General features: G+C 41.3%; 1 pseudogene across 1 annotated transcript; it reads left to right on the top strand.

Annotated features, from left to right (window-relative positions):
* The first annotated feature begins 1,792 nt into the window (after positions 1 to 1,792).
* On the top strand, positions 1,793 to 4,204 carry LOC104664290 (annotated as a pseudogene). The gene has a single exon (XR_748251.2). The product of XR_748251.2 is annotated as a dolichyl-diphosphooligosaccharide--protein glycosyltransferase subunit STT3A pseudogene (transcript).
* Positions 4,205 to 16,076: the final 11,872 nt, after the last annotated feature.

Here is a 16,076-nt window from a genome sequence, read left to right as displayed (position 1 = left end):
AGGTACCTCAGTTGGGGTCACAGGTGCTGTGATTGTTATTCAGAGTGAAGGAAGCAAAGGCCGAATCAGGTTAGGCGACTCCCCCAAAGTCACTCATCTGAGCTGCACAGAAAGGAAACCAAACCTGGGCCCACTGATCAGGGATGCAGATCCTCTCCTCTAGGTTCACCACCTGTGATAGAAAGGTTGTTACATCCCTTTTTTCATCTCTGGGGAGAGCAGTTCCTAATGAGTGAGGAACCAAGAGAGAAAACAATACCATATCAAGCTAATTGTAAAGAATCACTAAGGATATGAAATCAGAGTTGGCAGGCAGCTTCTGAAATAGGGGGGAGAATCATTTATGTTAAATTCAAACATGTTGACAATTTAATCCACCTTGATTCAGCCTCACTATTGCAAGACTCATAGCAGCCTGCTATGAATGTTATAGATAATTTCTTTTTGCTAGTTAAAGCTAGTACCCCATAAAGGGATTGGAACTGGTAGGTAGAAACTTAAGCACTGTTTTTCTTTCTTCCATTCATTCATGCTTTTTAATAAGGAAAAACTGAGTTTCCTCCATGCACCAGTCTCTGTGCTACGCATTAAGGTTATAGAGATAAATCAGACACTTTCTTCATACTCAAGAGCTCACAATCTAATATGAGAAAGGAAACCAACAAGTACAACCCAGTAAGAAACTTGTATAAGGAGTGCAAAGTACATAAATTGAGAAGAGCACAGAAATGAGAGCTACTGACTGGCTGAAGTGGACTAAATCAGGCTTCCGAAAGACATGGTTTTGGAAACAGACTTAGAAAATGACTAGAGATGGCCAGTGGTACAATGTGAGCATTAAAGAAAATCAATAAAATCAATATCAAAATCCATTGACTAAAATAAGACTACATATGTGAGTCCCTGTGGATCTGAGTAAGCAAATGGTGGGGAAGGGAAAGCTTTTCCTTACAGTAGAAAGCCAACTAATAAAAGTAAAAGATATATATATATTGTATTTAGAAGATCACCATTTGGTAATTGCTATACTCTCAATGTGTCCTCCAAAATTCATATGCTGAAACTTAATACCAATGTGATAGTATTAAGAGGTTGGGCCTTTAGGAGGTGATTAGGCCAGAAGGGCTCTGCTCTCAGGTTAAGTGCCTTAAAGGGCTGACAGCAACTAACTAGGCCCTTTACCCTTCTGCATTCCGCCACGTGAGGACACAATGTTCATCCTCTCTTTAGGACTTAGCACCAAGGCGCCAGGCCCTCATCAGACACTGAATCTGCTGGTGCCTTTATCATGGAATTCCAAGGCCTTTAGAACTGTGAAAAATAAGTGTCCGTTATTTGATCAATTACATGTATTTTGTGTATTTTGTTATAGCAACACAAATAAACTGAGACAGCAGCCATGGCAATAATAGATTTAGATAAGAATTATTAATGGATATTAAAACTCCTGGATGAAAGTTTCAGAAGTTATCAAGATATTTGCATCATATTAAGTTATCTTCTGAAAAGTCACTTATTAATTACAAAGGGGAAAATATAAACTTTATAGCAGAGAAATCTGGAAGATACCACCTAACCAAGAGATCAAAATTAACATCACCAGTAAGGGGACAAGTTCACATCTTGTGCCTCTTGACATAAAGTGCTGAGAAGAACACACATCTTTCCGTGACATTTTTGCCAAAAGATAGCATAATCTAAATCTAATCATAAGGAAACAGATAAAACCAAATTAAGGAACATTCCACAAAATAACTGACCTGTCCACTTTAAAAATGTCAATGCCGGGGGCCCAGCGGATCACTTAGGAAAGCCGGCCAGCTGATCGTCGTGTGTGGCCACCCATTCATGTCAAGATGACTAAATTCGGATTTTTGCGATTGTCCTATGAGAAGCAGGACACACTTCTGAAGTTTCTCATTCTGTCAATGGCTGCTGTATTATCTTTCTCCACTCGTCTCTTTGCTGTCCTGAGATTTGAAAGTGTTATCCATGAGTTTGATCCGTACTTTAATTATCGGACTACGAGGTTCCTGGCTGAGGAGGTGTTTTATAAATTCCATAACTGGTTTGATGACCGAGCCTGGTACCCTTTGGGACGAATCATTGGAGGAACAATTTACCCAGGTTTAATGATCACCTCTGCTGCAATCTACCATGTACTCCATTTTTTCCACATCACCATCGACATTCGGAATGTCTGTGTGTTCCTGGCCCCTCTCTTCTCCTCCTTCACCACCATTGTCACGTACCACCTTACCAAAGAGCTCAAGGATGCAGGGGCTGGGCTTCTTGCTGCTGCTGTGATTGCTGTAGTTCCTGGATATATCTCCCGATCTGTTGCTGGCTCCTATGATAATGAAGGGATTCCCATCTTTTGCGTGCTACTCACCTACTACATGTGGATCCAGGCAGTAAAGACTGGTTCCATCTGTTGGGCAGCTAAGTGTGCCCTTGCTTATTTCTACATGGTCTCGTCTTGGGGAGGTTATGTGTTCCTGATCCACTTGATTCCTCTCCATGTCCTGGTACTGATGCTCACAGGCCGTTTCTCCCACCGGATCTACGTGGCCTACTGTACTGTTTACTGCCTGGGCACTATCCTTTCTATGCAGATCTCCTTTGTGGGTTTCCAGCCTGTCCTTTCATCAGAGCACATGGCAGCCTTTGGGGTCTTTGGTCTCTGCCAGATCCGTGCCTTTGTGGATTACCTGCGCAGCAAGTTGAATCCACAACAATTTGAAGTTCTTTTCCGGAGTGTCATCTCTCTGGTAGGCTTTGTCCTTCTCACCATGGGAGCTCTCCTCATGCTGACAGGAAAAATATCTCCCTGGACGGGGCGTTTCTACTCACTGCTGGATCCTTCTTACGCTAAGAACAACATCCCCATCATTGCTTCTGTGTCTGAGCATCAGCCCACAACCTGGTCCTCATACTATTTTGACCTACAGCTCCTCGTCTTCATGTTTCCAGTTGGCCTCTATTACTGCTTTAGCAACCTGTCTGATGCCCGGATTTTTATCATCATGTATGGTGTGACCAGCATGTACTTTTCAGCTGTAATGGTGCGTCTAATGCTAGTGTTGGCACCTGTTATGTGCATTCCCTCCGGCATTGGAGTCTCCCAGGTGCTATCCACATACATGAAGAATCTGGACATAAGTCGTCCAGACAAGAAGAGCAAGAAGCAACAGGATTCTACCTACCCTATTAAGAATGAAGTGGCAAGTGGGATGATACTGGTCATGGCTTTCTTTCTTATCACCTATACCTTTCATTCAACGTGGGTGACCATTGAGGCCTACTCTTCTCCATCCATTGTACTGTCTGCCCGTGGTGGGGATGGCAGTAGGATCATATTTGATGACTTCCGAGAAGCATATTATTGGCTTCGTCACAATACTCCAGAGGATGCGAAGGTCATGTCCTGGTGGGATTATGGCTATCAGATTACAGCTATGGCAAACCGAACAATTTTAGTGGATAATAACACATGGAATAATACCCATATTTCTCGAGTAGGGCAGGCAATGGCGTCCACAGAGGAAAAAGCCTATGAGATCATGAGGGAGCTTGATGTCAGTTATGTGCTGGTCATTTTTGGAGGCCTCACTGGGTATTCCTCTGATGATATCAACAAGTTTCTTTGGATGGTCCGGATTGGAGGGAGCACAGATACAGGCAAACATATTAAGGAGAATGACTATTATACTCCAACTGGGGAGTTCCGTGTGGACCGTGAAGGTTCTCCAGTGCTGCTCAACTGCCTCATGTACAAGATGTGTTACTACCGCTTTGGACAGGTTTACACAGAAGCCAAGCATCCTCCAGGCTTTGACCGTGTCCGAAATGCTGAGATTGGGAATAAAGACTTTGAGCTTGATGTCCTGGAGGAAGCGTATACCACAGAACATTGGCTGGTCAGGATATACAAGGTAAAGGACCTGGATAATCGAGGCTTGTCAAGGACATAAATGTCACGTCCAGCTCTGATATGCTTCGCACTGGGCACATCACATTTAGGACATTGAAGATTTTTTTTTTTTTTTTTTTTTGTATGCAGTTTGTAAGAACAAAGCTGGATGGCATTAGAATTTGTCCTGGGCAGTATGGGCTGGGACAAATGAAATGATTTTTATAATTCTAAACAGGTTACCAAATGAAATGTCATGGCTTTACTTTGGTCAATTAAAGGGGGGAATTTAAAAAAAAATAAATAAATAAAATAAAAATGTCAATGCCACAAAAGACATAGGAAGACTGAACAAAATTTCTCCAGATTAAATTAAAAGCATCATTATTTTTAAAATAATAATTATTATATAAGAACAAGTAGCAGAAACTGGGAGCATTTAAGGCAAGCCTAAACTCATGGCCACCTTCCTTAGAGCTGAAAGGTGCCTGACCCATTCAGAGAGTCAGCTGTATCTGTGCCATACACTGCTTGAAGAGCAGCAATTATGATATTTCATTTGATGATCATGACCACTCTGTGAGGTACTATTTGTAATTCCTGTTTTATAAGTAAGGACACTGAGGTTCAGAGAGGTTCAAGAACCTCCAAAAACATACTTCCAAAGAGCATGATTTTTTTTTTTCCCAGCATGCCCAACTGGAAGGGCTCCTGGGATACATAAGCCAGTGATAACTGAACTAAGCACACTCAGTAAAAACAAGAGCTGAAGTAGTCATGAGCATCTAAGTTATATCCAGAGGCTGAAAAAGCCTAGCAGAAATTACATTTATCTTACAAATAATAAAACGGTTCTATTGCAACAATTGCTACTGAAATGATCACATTGCTTTGGTTTTGGCAGGAGTGCTATCGATTTAATGAGTCACACCACTTTCTCGTTAGAGGCTCTGAATGACAGCTGTGTATTTCTGTGGTTATTAAGACTGAGAAAAACCAATGCATTGTGATAAACGTATTGAATCAGTTAGGAGAGGATAGAACACTCTATGACAGCAAACAACTCCAAAATCTCAGTGCCTCAAAACAGCAGAGGTTTCCGTCTGCTTCCACTGCGCATCCGCTGAATCAGCCGGGGGATCTGCTCTGCAGTGTTTTTTCACTCCAAGACCCAGGCCAATAAAACAGTTTCTATCTAGAACATCGCATTCTTCCTGTGGAGGAAGATGAGAACTCTTGAGAACCTTGCACTGGTGATTAAATGTTTCTCTTGCAGATCACTGGCCCGATTAAGTCCAGTGACCCAGCATAGCCCTGGGGGCCTGGCAGTGTGATCCCATCCGGTTCTTGGAAGGGGAGAGCATTTGAAATATTTAGTGAAGACCCGTAATGACTATCAAGTTTATGGAGTTTTGTAGATTGTGTATCTTCACCAAATATTTAGCAAAAAAACAGTTTTGTGCCAGGTATGGTACTAAGCACTGAAGATAAGATATGGTTCTTTGGTTTCATAAAACTTAGGACTCCTTCAGATTAAAGTTTTACAAAAATGGTATCTTTGGTGGTAGAAAATTAAAAAGTTCCAGCTCTAGGCCCCTTCTTCTTTTGGAGACGGGGAAACTAAAGCCCAGAGATGTTCTCAGGATGACCCAAAAGAAGAAGGCTGGTTTCTATACCCCAGCACTTTATTAGAGCAAGTGACAGAAAGGAGGCTTAAAGGCATCTCTATGTTTATAAAGCTCTCTTGAAAGTTGCATAAATGGGCTAGGGTGTTCTGTTTATACAGAAAGACTAAGGAATGTAGACAAGGCACCCACTTTGAGTATGGGTATGACAGAGGCCAAAAAGGCCATGAACCCTAAAAAGGGCCAGGAAAGCTGGTCAGCTGCCCTGACCTGGCACCAGGCCACACATCATGCTGTCTATACACTCTCCCATGTGAATACTTAGCATGCGAGATGGACAATTCCCCAGTCTGAAGGAGTGCAGACTTCTCAGGAGACAGTTCAAGTGTATGTGGTTAAAAAGCACAAGCAAAAACTGTTCATTCAAAGTGTCTAAAAACAAGACTGACTTACATATCAACTTATAGGATGCTTTCTTTGTCCACAGTAAACATCTTGAGAATAGAGCAGTTGACTGGACATCTCTCAGGTGCAGCACCAGCAGGAAAAAGAACTTTGGACTTTATCTGGTTTGCCTTTGAATCTCAGTTCTCTCAGTTACTTGCTAAGCAAATTATATCTCCTTTCTCTGTTTCATATCCCTCATCTGTTAAACAGGGATCATAATACCTAACATCGTGGGCTTCCAAGACAAATTACATGGGAGGAATTCTGCAGTGCACCCAGTACTTGCCAAGTATTATGTCTGGTATTTAGCACAAAAGGAATTTTAGTTTCCTCTACCCCTCACTTTGGGAGCTCAGCTGAGTTAGTAGCTGTATTTTCCTAGACAAAAGATTCTATTTGTTTATGTGTCCTACACTGCATTAGGCTAAACTATGGCAAGAAAGAGAAAGAAAACTTCAGTGGATTAATACAATTAAAATGTACTTTTGCACACGTAATACTTCTAGGTGGGTGTTGTCAGAGTCACTCTTCCCCGTACTGATGGTAACTTGATATATTTACTCTGGTGCTTCCAAGGTTACCCAAGGTGTCAACATCTCAGTGGGCTAGGAGAGAGAATGAGCATGGAGACACATTTGGGGAGGGTGATGGGGGCTGAACCTGGAGATGGGATCATTACTCATGCTTCACACTGGCTTGCAGAGAACTGAGTTATATGGTCATACCTCATGTAAGGGAAACTGGAGATCTCATCTTGATGTATTTTTGCAAACAAAAATTAAAACCTTAATTTCCCATAAAGAGGTAGTGTAAACATCGGCAGGGAAGAATGGAATTTTGGGGACAGTTAGCAGTCTTGATTATTAATCAAGAGCAAACAGCGCTTCCCTTGTAGCTTTTATCACCATCTCTCAAAAACACAAGTACATAGAAAAAGCTGAGAGAGAGCTACCCTGGGAGAATCCAGGAATAACTTTGGTAAGGTAAGGGTATATAAATTGAAAGAAAGCACTCGACTGCTATTCTAATCATCCTTGTAATCAACATTTATTTAATTTTTAATAGGTATCACATGGTGGGGACACAAAGATGGAAAGAGGAAGGCAATGTATACTGGAAGGATCAGAAGACAACCATAGTTAGCTAAAAGGTCATGATGAAACCAGACTTGTCTAACAAATTTCTCATCAACAAACATTGTACCAAAAAAAAAATACATTGAACAAAAGTATTGCCTATGTTGTTGTTCGCACCTGTGTATTTACTAGAATGTCTGAGAGGGCTGTACTGTATATATGACTTTAAATCTTAGTTGATTTATTAACCTTGAAAAGAGCACTTCTAGTGAAAGCAGTTCTTACAGCTTTGTTTTCGACCAACTAAAAATGATATCACTCTTACATATGGTCCTCCATATTCTGAGGTCTTAATTGCGCTTTTTTCTGATTTGTATTTATGTCCTGAGACAGAACTTTTTGGAAAAGAAAATAAACCTACAGTTAAAAGAAAAAAGAAAACAATGAAAATAGAAACTGAGCTTAGCTGAGGATATGAGTAAAGCAAAGCAACCACTTTACCTCAAAATAACTCTAAGAAGTAGGATTATCATCACTCATTTTACAGGTAAATAATTTAACAACAGATTATAATATAGCAAACTCTTTCTTAGTATTAACTAAGCATGAAACATTATTCTAAGTGATTATCTATCTATCTCTCTATCTATTTATCATCTATCTACGTATCATCTATCCATTTATTATTTATTATTTATCTATCTGTCTACCTATCATCTATCCATTTATTATCTATCTATCTATTCATCTGTCTACCTCTCTCTTTCTTATGTAATCCTTGTAGCAAACAATGAGAGTTGCCCATCCTAAGTATGAGGAAACTGAGGCAGAGCAAGGTCATAACATGTTCAAGGTCACAGAGTTAATACGCAGTAAAGTTAGGATTTGAAGCCAGACACTCAGGATCCATTTTCCATGCTCTTAACCATCATGCCATACTGACTAAATTATTTAAATTCATGCCCAAGTTCACATTTCGAGGCAGTAGCAGGAGCAGGACGGAACCCTGGTGTGCGTGACTATGAAGTACCCACTTCCTCTTCTGCTCCATACTGTCTCTCAGTAGGTCTGAGATGCAGAGTCAAGAGGGGAGAGGACATTGTAGGTGAGGGGTCCAATATGAGCAAGTACCAAGAAAAGACAGAAAAAGCCCCCAAAACGTATGCCCTTGCATGTTCCAGCCTCCAATGTCTAAATGCCAGTGGCTAATTTTGTAACTCAGTGGAAATTCTTCTTTGGTTACACAGGCCACAGCCCCTGGTCCAAGATACATACATACCGTCAACGTGTTTATTCACATGAAGGGAGGCTTCCCTCAAGTTGGTGCCTGAGTTGTCCCAGCAACATGAAAAGACAAGGCAAGCCTTGAGAAGATCTAGAGGCCAAGAAAAGGGTAGCTGGCAGTGAAAGCAGGCAGCCCAGAGCAATCCTGGCATCACGTAGAGCCCAAGAGTATTTGAGCCAGAAGGGGCCTAATGGCTCAGCCGGAGGTGAAGAAACTATGAGCTTCAGGACAGTGCTAGGCACTCTGTTAAAGGCTTTAATGAGGTTATATCATTAATTTCTAACAAAAATCCAATAAGAAATTATTCCCATTTATAGATGAGGAAACTGAGGCTTCAAAGATAGGATATGGTTTACCTGGGGTAGAACTAGGATTCAAGCCCAGAAATGCCTAATTGCAGGGCCTGTGTTCTTAGTGGCAAAGTCATTTTTCCCAAGGCAAGTCACTTGCCCACCAACTACACAGCTATCCAAGTGACAGCCAGAACCAGTGTCCTGTGCCCTCTGCCTTCCAAGGACCCCAGATTTCCCTGGCTATCAAGTAGCTAGACCATTACCCACATAGAGATCAGCCATGTGTTTCATCCGTACCTCTTAACATTCTGCCCTTCATTGCCCTGGAATGGGTCTTGTTCAAACTTCCCTTCCTTCCACAGCTCGACAAATAAGCAAACTAAAATAAAAAGCTTAGCTTTCCATGAAAAGGCAGTATAAACATCTGGCAGGCTTCCTGGGTCTTGGCTTCCTCTGCCTGGGTTTAAGTGCTCGACTTGAGTGTATTTGGGTTTCAACAGAGGAGGCTTTGCTAGACATTACTCACCCCCCTGCAAAAGCAAAAACTTAGTGATACAAATACAAGTGCTCTTGTTTGTTGACCAAGAGCTAAACAAATCATTTGAGGTTTTGGGTTAAAAAAATCTTTCAAAAATGCAGTTCCCACATATTCAGTTGGGATATGTGTAAGTGTATATGTGTGTTTGCTTAAATCTTGTCTGAAATAAGATGGGGTATAAATATAAATATGTGCAAATAACTTAAAATAAATAAATTTGGAAAAAAAAACTCACTTCTTTCAGTTTTATGCATTGAAATGGGCCAAAATTAATCTCAAATATGGGCCAGACTTTGACAAAATCCTCCAGTTGGTTAAGTTTTTTTATACCATCTGGGTAACTTTGGGAGTGAGTTAAGCTCTCTAGGCTCTAATTCCTCACCTATAAAATGAGGATAATATTAGGATAATATAAAATTGACTGTGGTGAGGATGGATTGAGAAAATTCTGTGAACGCCTTATAAACTGTAGAGTCCTTCATATAGACAAAAGGCTGTGTTTACTGCTATTTTCTCCGGCAGACACAGGCCTTGTAGTGGCACCTTCCCCTCCATGATTTACCAACTCAGTTGCTCTCATGCTGCTCCTTGGCTGCCAAAGGACCCCAGGAAGCCTCTTCTCCATTGGCAGTCCCATCTCCCCAATAAACACCACAGCTTTTGCAAAAAATAGGTGTCAGGTGGATCTGGCTGTGGATGGGAGAGAAAAGAAAACTAAGATAGCCAGATTCAAGAAAGCACAATTTAAATAGCCACTGATAATACTAACCAGGTTAATTCCTCCCTCCAACAGAGAAGACAAAAGAGAATGTCCTTTCTAAGCAGCATAGCAGAACACTCATCTTTCCAGAGGGGCATGGTAAGAGGAAGTGCAAAGTAGGCAGGTATATAACAGGCCTCACAGGTAGCACAGGCAGGAAGGAGGAGGGGTATGAGCAAGACTGAGAGAAGTGCATCAGTCCTGGATTCTCTAACAGCAGTGAACTAAACCCATGCTTAGGACATTGGCAAAGGAGGAATGGCTAATAAGTAATTTGATTTTATTTTTGAATTACATATGTGGGAGAGAAATATGATGCTTTCAGTGCTGTGGACATATAAAGACCCTGGTCCTGATCCAGGAGGTACTTGGGTACCGAGTGTCAACAAGAGCCCCTAAGAGAAGATAGGGTAAAGCTCCCATGGCCCTGCCACCTGATGTGCCAACAGCAGAGAGGCACTGAGTGTGGGAAACAGCACGCTTAAGAACATGGGGCAAAAAGCAGTGGACGGGCAGCTCAATAGAGGTGACTAATACACAAATCACATAGCCAGACAGGGCTAGCAGGTACAGCATGTTCTAGGAACCCTGAGAATCAACCAGCAACAGGACATAAGTGGCTCAGGAGCCTAGATCTGAAAAGGTTGCAGCTCCAGAAACAACACAGACAGAAAAATTGACCCAAAATGTGGAGGGAAACATCAGGAAGATATTCTGGACACAGGGCTGGCAAGAAACAGGAATGGCGATGGCAAGTTTGGCTCGATTGAAGGTGGCATTTGCCCTATCCCTCCATGAAGCCCTGAGTGGATAGAGAAACTCTTGTTATCCATGTCTCAGAGCCTCCAATCAGGGAAACCAGGGTGCTATTCTGAGGCATGGGGGTCTTTTGTCATTGAACTTGAGGGGAAGATGGACTGGCAGTTGCACAGAAGGGCCTGGAATAGGAAAGGTCAGAAGATGAACACATGCCAGGTTCAAAGCCAGTGACGGAGACTGGAAGAGCAGAAGACAGAGCCAGAGGACCTAGTGCTACATTGATGCTGGGATGGACAGGGAAACAAGGTCAAAGGTGGGGGCAGAATAAGGGGGTTTTAAATCCTTTTTAATGACGCAGCTATCAGACTAGTTAAAAAGCCCAGATCTGTAGGAATTCCAAGCAAAAACATAGCCTGCACAAGTGCAGACCACCCGGACTTGGCCTTCTGCCTGATAAAATTGTTTAATTTTCCAAGGAATAGCCAAGTCAGATTGTGATGAGGGGCAGAGGTGGGAGCAGATAATAGATGAGAATAAAAAGTGTTATTGTCTTAACAGGTAGCACAGAAAGACATTCTTTCCCCTTAGAAAGAATCTTTGTTTATTAAAATTCTTTAAAGCAGATTGAAATGAAATCATCACTTTGAGATATGCATTGGCATGAGCTAAGGTCGCCAAAAGAGATAAATAATGTACAATACATCAAAAATTAATAGGAGTTTGGGGGTATTGGAAAGAGAGGTTTGGGGAGAAGGAGAAATGAAGAACAATTAGTGAAATGGCATGAGAATAGGCCACTGTACAACATGAAGAGAAAAGTGAAAGCTCCTCACTGCCAAGGTTGCCAAAAGACATTGAGGAACAATAAAGCTTTGTATCAGTGAGATATTGCTGCATAACTAATGACCTCAAAACTCAAAACAACAATAAGCAACTATTTCTTGCTCACGCATCTGTGGGTCAGCTGAAAGTTGGCTGGCCTAGGCTGGGTATGGCTCCAGGCCATGTGTCTGTTCCAGGTCTATGACACAAGGCTCTCATCCTTCTGGGATGAATGGGCTACATAGTGCACATTTTTCTCTTGGAAACAACACAATTACAAGAATAGGAGCCCTCCTCGAAAGCACATTTCAAGCCTCTTCCTATGTTCCCTCTGATAATAATCTTTGGTAGAAGCAACTCACATGACCAAGCCCACCATCAATGGAGTGAGCAAGTAAACTCCTCTGATGGAGGAGGGCTGGTAGTAAGAGTGGATAATTGCTAAACAATGATCTGATCTACCACAAGCCTTATGCTAAATTTAAAATTATTTGCATTGCTGCAATGTAAATTCCTTCTCTGACCACTCTTTCAATCTTTAGTAAATGTACCACAAATACAGATTTTTTGAACTGCTTTTGTAGAGAAATCAAGGCAGAGGATTGACATGATGCAGAACAGAGACAGTAGATGAAAGTGAGTGATCCACAAGAGAGAAGGTGAAGTCAGAGGTGGCCATGAGTACTTAAGCCTCCAAAAATCACAGGCATATTGGGAAGAGCAGAGAAATAAGGGCCAGAACCAATCTTCTTTAGACCTCAAGGAGAGCTATCAGCCAGCTATGTTACTTAAGACTATTGCTAATGGCCATTGGTAAGTGAGGCTAGACTACCTTTCCATTGTCTGCCAGGAAGCTATGGAGGAGCAGGACAGGCCATAGAAGCCTCAGGGCTCATTCTGAACAGCAGGGAGGAGGAGGTCATCAACCAGGTCCAGTTAGGAAATTTGGTCCAGAGGGATCCAAAGGCTCATATTTGAGTATAAGGTGAGGATTTTTTTCCTTAAGATTAAAGTTAAAACAACAACAACAAACCCTAGTCTTTAAAGAGGAGGCATACTGCCATTGCAGAATTATCAGGTAGACTAACTTGAAGCTTAGTCAGTATACTCACTTAACTAGGGCACTTCAGATTATTCCTGAAGTAGAAAGTATTGAGTATTAAACTTCAGAATAAGGGAGACATGGAAGGCAAGAATTACCATGTTGAAAACTTGCTCAATATCAGGAAGTACATACAGTATTATCTGACTAATACCCACATGACCTCCTCTCCTCAGAGATAGGAATTTTATTCCCACTTTCTAAACAAGAAAATGAGATCATAGTGGCTGGCCTTTTTCAATGGAAAAGACAAAGCCAAACATGTAAGGTGGTGGTGGTGAAACCATACAGCTGCAGCAAGAAGAGAAGCACAGTACAAAAGAATGGTTGCTGCATACAATCCTTGTTGGATAAATTTATGAGGATTCTTGTCATGCTTGTCAATGCTAGATGAGTTTTTACGACTATGACTCATATGATGTTCTATGACCTCAAGGGCTTTACAATTGCAAAGCAGATAATCTAATCTCTTTGATTTGAATGAAGAAAACATACCTAAATTATGCATTAATCTCACCCTTCACCTATGTTTATAGGTTCTTCATCCAGTCTATTTCTATTGCCAGAAAAGGAGACAAGAGCTGGGACAGGGTAGGAAAGTAACATTTAATAGATGCTATGTTGTGTCACCTATGTATAAATCGGTACATAAAAATGCTTGATAATAAAGATTATATAAGTACCTCTATAGCATGACACTACTGCAGGTCAGTAGAGTTAGGAAGACAGAGTCATAAGAAAATGATAGCTATTCAGTTTTCTCCCTTGGACAAATACTTTGACCACTTATAAATCTTAACTATCTTAGTGGATAAATACTGTGTTCACTTTCTTTTTTTTTTTTTTTTTTTTTTTAATTATACTTTAAGTTCTAGGGTACATGTGCATAACGTGCAGGTTTGTTACATATGTATACTTGTGCCATGTTGGTGTGCTGCACCCATCAACTCGTCAGCACCTATCAATTCGTCATTTATATCAGGTATAACTCCCAATGCAATCCCTCCCTGCTTCCCCCTCCCCATGATAGGCCCCAGTGTGTGATGTTCCCCTTCCCGAGTCCAAGTGATCTCATTGTTCAGTTCCCACCTATGAGTGAGAACATGTGGTGTTTGGTTTTCTGTTCTTGTGATAGTTTGCTAAGAATGATGGTTTCCAGCTGCTTATTGCGGCACTATTCACAATAGCAAAGACTTGGAATCAACCCAAATGTCCATCAGTGACAGACTGGATTAAGAAAATGTGGCACATATACACCATGGAATACTATGCAGCCATAAAAAAGGATGAGATTGCGTCCTTTGTAGGGACATGGATGCAGCCGTGTTCACTTTCAAATGCATATTTCAGCCCTCTTCTTAGAGCCTTCTTGGAGTTGGCTAACCTAGGAATGTAAGTCTTTCCTGTCTCTCCACTAATAAATATGAGATCTGTCCCTTTCCTGTATTCCATTAGACCCCTCCTCTCAGATGGAGGAGAACTAGTAGATCTTAGTTGGTATTTGTGTACAACTGAAAAACTGTGATTTTGAGGTGTTAAGGGGTGAGAGTGGCTGGGCTATGAACTAGTGAATAGCCTCCTCCTTCTCTGTGATGTAGTTTTTGAAATGATGAAGCCATGTTAAATGGTGAGTCTGTATCAGAATTTCTACTACCTAGGAAAAAGGTACACACTCTGCTATATCACTGCCATTTACTTTTCATTCTTTCTTAGAAATTCAGTCTCTCTGCCTACATTTCCCATCTGTTCTTGCATACTCTCTGCTGTATCTACTAGAGCCCCTAGCATGTTAGTCATAATTGTTTTAAATTCCCACTCTGATAAGTCCAACATTCCTGACATATTTGAGTCTCATCCTCATTCATTATTGGTTTGACAAACCTAACATAAAATCACCACATGAGATAAAATGTGTGAAAGCAAAGAACACATAGGAAAGTCTCAACAAAACCATGTTTAATTGAATAACTTCCAAATCACCTTCACAGAAGACCACAAGATGAGAAGTTTGATTTGTTTGTTAGTTTGTGTCTTTTTCTATCAAGGAACCTATGTAATAATCAAAGTTTCCTAAGACAGGCTATCTTCTCTTAGAGTCTGAATTCCATAGTGCTCTACAGTGTCCTTTGCTTTACCTCTTAATTCATTTTTATAAGGAAACACTCATACAACTCTGCAGGGCTTTGACACTTTGCAACGGATTTGAGGGTAGAGGAATCCATGGGCCGAGACCCTGTTTTTGAAGCAGGATGGAGGATGGTGATGGGATTGGGTAATGGAAGCTGTTTATTTATCACCAGCTGCCTCCAGCTGTGACACCCTGCTAGGTTATGGAATAAAGCACAGTAAATAAATACCCAAGGAGACACCCTGAAGCACAGCACACATGGAAATCCATCTCCTCACAAATCCTAGAAAAATATGTACTCAGTGCTGAGCACGTCCAAAATAAACCATCCCAAGCCAATGATTTGGAATGATTTCCATGTTTCTGTCCTGGGAGTGATTGGGAGGAATAAACCAGGATGGCTAGGATCGTTGCTCTGAGCAGGTACATTGTCCTTTACCTCTCCTTGAAGGGCTAACTCCTATTCATCCTTCAAATCTTGGCATAGGGATCACCTCTATGGAGACATCTTCCCTGACGTCTGCGGCCAAGTTGCTTTCCCAGAGCTTCCACAGCCCTGGGCTTCCCCTGTCAAGAACTCATATCGCATCTGTCTCTCCAACTAGACTGTAGGGTTCATTGGAGTCATAAAACATATTCTAATCATCTTTATATCCTCAGCACTTAGTACAATAACTGCTCGTAGTTGCCTCACCAATGTTCATTGAGCTGAGCTCATTCTGCTTGCGAACTTCATTATTTGTTGCTTCTTAATTTACACAAAGAAGAAGGAGAGAGGGAAGAAGAAGGAGAAGGAAAAGAGGAGAAAGAAAAGAGCTGAGAAGACCTTAACCATTAGCATGAGTCTATGGACTAAAGGCACAAAATATCACTCCCTTTATCCTGCCCCTTCCTGCTTCTTAGCAAGAGTGATTGTATTCAATTTCTCCCCTCTCTGTCTTTCCTTTTGTATTCTCTCTCCTTGAATCCCATGAACAAAACATAAGCAATTTGGCAGTACACAGTTAGAAAACCTCAATCTCATCTCACCTCTTTGTTTCCCAGATGAGGAAACTGAGTCTCAGGACATCATCTTGAGCTCCACCTCTACATTTACTTTTCATTCTCTCTACCCATTTAATCATTGTTTCTAAGCTCACTCTTAGCCTTCAACCATGAAGAGTTCATTCCCACCTCTCACCTTCACCCTTAGCTCCATTCCATCCACAAGGAATGTTGATCTAGATCTTGAGAGTCTAAATTATTGTGTTGGACACACTCATAAACTTTCCAGAAAGGTCAAAACACAGTTAGGAAACCCCAATCTCATCTCACTTCTTTGTTTTACA

This window comes from Rhinopithecus roxellana, chromosome 12, assembly GCF_007565055.1.
Source record: "Rhinopithecus roxellana isolate Shanxi Qingling chromosome 12, ASM756505v1, whole genome shotgun sequence".
Taxonomy (NCBI): domain Eukaryota; kingdom Metazoa; phylum Chordata; class Mammalia; order Primates; family Cercopithecidae; genus Rhinopithecus; species Rhinopithecus roxellana.
This window is presented reverse-complemented; position numbering and strand designations above follow the sequence as displayed.